This window comes from Catharus ustulatus, chromosome 15 (assembly GCF_009819885.2).
Source record: "Catharus ustulatus isolate bCatUst1 chromosome 15, bCatUst1.pri.v2, whole genome shotgun sequence".
Lineage (NCBI taxonomy): Eukaryota > Metazoa > Chordata > Aves > Passeriformes > Turdidae > Catharus > Catharus ustulatus.
In genome coordinates this window covers 3,475,521-3,480,941 of record NC_046235.1, presented here as the reverse complement: position 1 = coordinate 3,480,941, position 5,421 = coordinate 3,475,521, and the positions used below count along the sequence as shown (strand labels likewise).

Sequence of the window (5,421 nt, the reverse complement as noted above, 5' to 3'; positions counted from 1 at the left end):
AAGCACAGCAGAGGGCTGAAAATGCTCTGCCTGCTACACAGAAGTCAGCTCCTAAGGACCCTAATTGCTTCGAATTGCACACATAGATATTCAGGTATTTACTCACATTATACATGCTCAAAAATGCTGTCATATTATCTGCATAGGTGGGGGTTGCTCTTCTGTGCAAGTCTGGTCCAGGTAAGCCCCCCCAAAGAAGAGAAACTTGTTTAATTTACCACAATTAAAAGTTATTGTCAGAGCAGTATATGATGAGGAGCTAATGAATTAAAGATGGAATTATAGTCAGCATCCCTTCAAATAATCACTCAGTGAAACTAAAAAATGTACAAGTTTAGATGAAAAATTATTATGCTGCCTTTGTATCAATTGTTCATTTTTGGCTACTTTTTAATGAGGATTTTTGTAGCTAAAAAAGAATCCACAAAATCATATTATTACCACAGGGACATGATAGATTTTCAGCTGTCCTGCAAAACCAATTCAGGCACCTCCCATCAGCAGGTCCCTTTGCTGAGTAATTACATTGAGTAATTCCAAGTGTGTCTGGTGTTTAAAAACAGCCAGCATGTCCATTCTCCCTTTTCTTGTTGTGGAACCTCCTCCCAAAGCTGTGCTGCTATGAATCCTCCATTAGACTGAACAAAAGGTGGCAATTTCTGAGATTCCTGGACTAGTAAGAACAGGTGCACAGTTCTGAAGGACTGGGAAAGAAAGTTCCTCTTCTTTTTCTGGAGAAATGAAATACATCCCTCTTGTCTCCAGTCACTGACAACCTCCTAACCCCATGTCTGCAATCTGCAGGTGTGTTGCACACAAGTGCATGTATTTGAGATCAAGCCTAAAAGTCTACACAGTAAGAGCTTTACTTTTGAAATTCAGAGTCATTATTTAAAGTAGCTTACCTTTTTCTAGAGAAATTCTGGTAAATTATGGCAGCATGGTATTTAAAACTCTCTGAAATTAATCTGCTGTCACAGCTGTTCTAAGCAGAGTAGCATTTATCAAATAGATGCTACAGCTGTGTTTTCTGAGTTCTTACTTAAAATGACCTGTGTGAATCATCTGAGGCATGTCCTGCCAGTATCACAGAAATATTATCACCTCTAGGTCTGGGGATGAACTAGGACTGACTGAACTGGTGACAAAGAATCCCCAAAGAAAAGTTGCTTTGCTGGTGCATTGTCTGCAGAGGTAAAGGGGAGGTTACAGAACCACACCTCAGACATCCCATCCCACCCCCTGGATTTCACAGAGAAAAACAAGCAGGGAGACAGGAAGAAGCCTGTGTTAAATTTCTAATTGCTTGTTCTCAGATGTGTTTCATTACCTCCTAATCAGGTTTCTATCCCAAACCCAGTGTAGCAGATCTAATTGCACTTGTGTTACTCCTTATTTGTACTAATATGAAACTAATTAGTCTGGTCAAAATTTATGCTGGTGGTGTTATAGGAGAATTACAGTATCACTTATTCTGATGCAGTATAATTTTATTTTTTTTATGAGAAAGGAGGAAATCCTTTACCTCTCAAGTCGGTCTCCCAAGCAGCTAACACAAATTCTAACACATGTATTATTATTATTTGCTTGCATCCTGTCTGTGGCAGTGTGCATCATAGCTACGTGCAGATTTCACGTATTTTTTGTAAAATGAATACAAACTTGAGCTCTGTCTGTCTCTCCAACTTCTTTTGTAACATCACAAACACATCGGATGTGGTGCCCCAGTGAGGCTTGCGGAGGAAACACCACTTTGTGTTTTCTATATTTCAATTTTTAGATATGCTCCTACAGCAGCTGGCAATCTCATGAGATGGATTTTAAGGTCTTAGATTTTCAAAAGCTGAGAAACACTGACTATTACTGCTATTATCAGGTGCATGTCTTTTTATTGAGACCTTTTTCCCCTCTCTTTATAAAGAACTGGGTGTTTCACAGGTATTTTACAGCCTGTAGTCACACAACCTTCACACAAAGAGTCTCCTCAGTAACAGCTGCCAATGGTAAGCTCTTTCTGATGCAGTGATGGTTTGTTTGAAAATGCGAGACTCAAACCATTTTAGGCAACACAGGGGGGAAATTCTCACTGCCAACATTCTGCTGCCTTCAAAGAGCAGCAACGTTTTCCATTTTCTCTCACCTCTCTCTGGTGGTCTTCTGTCCCTGTTTTAAGTGGAGTCAAGGGCTTACTTTGAACCACTTTCAGAAGGGTTTGTTTTTCTAGAGTAACTCAGGTCACGTGTCCATATCCCTAGAGCCAAACAAAAAAAAAAAAAAGTTCAAACCTTTTAAGAATTTTGTCTGCATGTTCATCTCACTCCCAAAGTGAAGTGGATCTTTCTGGAGTGCTTTTCTTTTGTCCTGCCCAAAATTTTAAAAGGCCAGGGTAGATTCTTCCTTTTACCCCGGAATTTTTACCCTAGACTGCCTATAGTTCTCCTTTCAACATGACATGACCAATTCCCAGGCTGCATTTCCCAGGCTCTACCTGTAACTGAGACTGAAATGTCAGCATTAATTTGGTGCTTTGCTGAGGCCAGACCAAAGGGAAGGAGAGGTTTTGCATGTATGGTGGACAAACCTCTGATCATAAGAACAGCCCTGGTGCTGAGGGGGTTCAGATATTTTCTGAAATTTCAAATATTTTCACCACCCACGTGGGGAGCATGAGCACAACAAACTGACCTTTGCTTCTCAATAAGATTATCCCTGTGAAATGGGATAATGCTTTTTACCAGGTCAGTGTCCTCCCTTACACACCTGGCTCAGGTAAAGATCCCCCTGGGGAAAGTGTCAGGATATTCACATTCCCACCTCAGCCAGTCTGAAAAAGCAATTTGCAGGAATGGAACCTGGAGCCTTCCTCCCCACCCAGCCCACCCTGGTGATAGGGATGGATGGACCCTGAACATGACACTTGAATGGGAACAGCAGCTGAGGTAAATGCTAACCAACCTACCTGAATCAGCAAAGATTTTCCTGGATGGAAAAAAAAAAAATCTGTGTACTTGAAAAAGCATCTTTTCCATTGCCAGTGAATTGCATTACTCTGAGAAGGTGTCAAGGTGGAGTTTAGGTAATTCCAAAAGGCCTGAAATCCTAAAATACAGCCACTGTAGAGTGCAACTGGACTCTGTTCAGAAACAAAAGAGAATCAATATCTACTAAAGTCCTGTTAAAAATAAGGCAAGTACTTCTAGCAAGAGCAGTTTGCTCAAGCACATGTTTTATTCCACTCTGTTAGGGTTATAAGTGGCAAAATGTGTCTGCTTTGTCCAGAAATGCTGCAAACAAATGCAGAGAACACTTAGGAGACCTCAACAGAGCTGTCTGCTGAGGAAAGACTGAAAAAAAAGCTTGCTAAGTCTGAGAAAGGGAAGTTGGAGATGAGGGAAGGAAAAAAGGAGATAAACTTTGTGACTTTATGACAACTAGCAGTCAGTTGTTCTCATGACCTGAGAAGGGCTCTGCTAACAGCAAAAACTGCTGCAAGCTTGAGAAGGAGGATTTGGGGACTGAAGAGCTCTCCTCCAGTATTTGGGCTGCTCAGTGCAGTTCAGCAGCTCAGTTCAGGAGCTGCCATCAGGGTCAGCTGTATTGTGACACAGATGGGGCCAAAAGGACACCTGGAAATGATGTGTTTTGGACATGACAGTGTCTTCCAGGGACAGAACCCTGCCAGTGAACACACCAGCTTTGCACCTGAGCTCACCAGTTTGATGGAGACATCAGAGCTGAAGGTAAACATGAAGTTAAAAACACACCCTTTAGTCTGGGCTAACTGCTCCAACCTTTCCACCTGTGCTGTCAAAAAGCACAGATTTCCTGCCCCAGCTCCAGGCCAGCCTGCTGCCCAGGGGAGCTGCCAAGACCTTGGCTATGCAAGGCTCTACTCACCCACAAGGCTTTTTTCCAGCAGCTCAGCTCCCTTTTGTCCCAAGAGCTGCTGCTCTGGCTCCCAGCCCATCCCTGCCCATCCCTGCCCATCTCTGCCCATCCCTGCCCATCTCTGCCCATCCCTGCCCATCCCTGCCCATCCCTGCCCATCCCAGCCCATCCCTGCCCATCCCTGCCCATCCCTGCCCATCCCTGCCCCTCTGCAGCACTGCAGGACTGGGCTGTGCTGGGGAGCCCCAGCTCCACTGGAGACCAGAGCCTGGGGGAGCTGCTGTGCCTGGATGGAGCTGAGGCATGAGATATTCCCAGTCCCTGCTTCCACAACAGCCTTTCCATTTGCTTTGCCTTCTTTTGGGTTTTGGGAAGGATTTTGTTGTGGTTTTTTTGGTGGTTTTTTAATTAAAAAAAACCAAAATTGTTCTCTTTCAGCACTGATGCCAGAACAAAAGTTATGATTTTTGTTTCATTCAGGTTTTTCTAACAGCAGTATCTCGAGTCTATCTAACTATTTGAAATACGATAATTATTTTAACTCAACCAATTTTGCTGTTTTAATCAAATGAACTATTGACACCCATAAGCAGCTTATTGGCTCTGATATTGTTTCTAAGTGTTCTTTTAGTCAGTCAGGCATGTGTTTTCTAATCTACACAAAGTTACTTTGTCGCTTCAACTCTAGAAAGACATGCAGGGTTATACTGTAAACTGGCTGCCAACATGGGATTTTGGCCATTGCTGCAGTTGCAATGTTCCTGTCCATACACAAAATCAGAACTGGATTGTGACCCTAAAGATTTCCAGTTCTCTGAATATTTCAGCAGTTCGCAGACCAGTAAGAAAAGCATTTATGATTCTGCAGTGCTGTGAAAAAGAAAAAAGCTTCTACAGCTTTTCCACCAACATACACTCATTTCAGACCTTCTCAGGAAAAGATTTTGTCAGTCCTGAAAGTTTTCAAGAGTGAATTTCACAGACCAGAAAATACACAGGTGAGTTGGAGTAAAACAAGCTGCTGCTAGCCAATCTCATCATGGGTATAGTTTTGTTTTTAATGTTAGTTTTGTTTTCAATCTTTATGTTCCTCTCTATGACTGGCTTAGAGTTTCCAAGGAGCTGAATTGTTGAACACTCCATGCTTTTCAACTTTTCATTGTAGTGTTCAAAATACAGTGTATTCATAAAAATATAGTGTATTAATAAAAATATAGTGTATTCATAAGAGGGTTTTTTTCCTTATAAAGAGGCATTCTGCATATATTTTAAATTGTACACATGTATTCTACTATGAGTGGACTTAATTCTTTTTATCCCCTGGCTCATTGTGAAGGAGGGCCAGCACAGGTCCAAAGTGCTTGTCCGTGGAAGCAGTCCTGATCTGTCAGGGCTCTTCTCTGAGATGTGGATTAAATAACAACAGAGTAGGATCTCACCTGGATCACATAACACACCTTCCCATAACACCTTCCCATTTGCATAATAGAATTCCTGCAACTAATGTTTTCCAGAGAAATGTCAGAGGATCAA

At 42.1% G+C, this 5,421-nt stretch overlaps 1 long non-coding RNA gene across 1 annotated transcript in view; it reads left to right on the top strand.

The window, feature by feature from the left end:
- The window catches only part of LOC117003153, a 100,017-nt gene that overhangs the window by 92,591 nt on the left and 2,005 nt on the right, over nt 1-5,421 (top strand). The window contains exon 8 of the long non-coding RNA XR_004419475.1: nt 3,656-3,740. This is a non-coding gene — a long non-coding RNA (uncharacterized LOC117003153). The remainder of the gene's footprint in view (nt 1-3,655; nt 3,741-5,421) is intronic.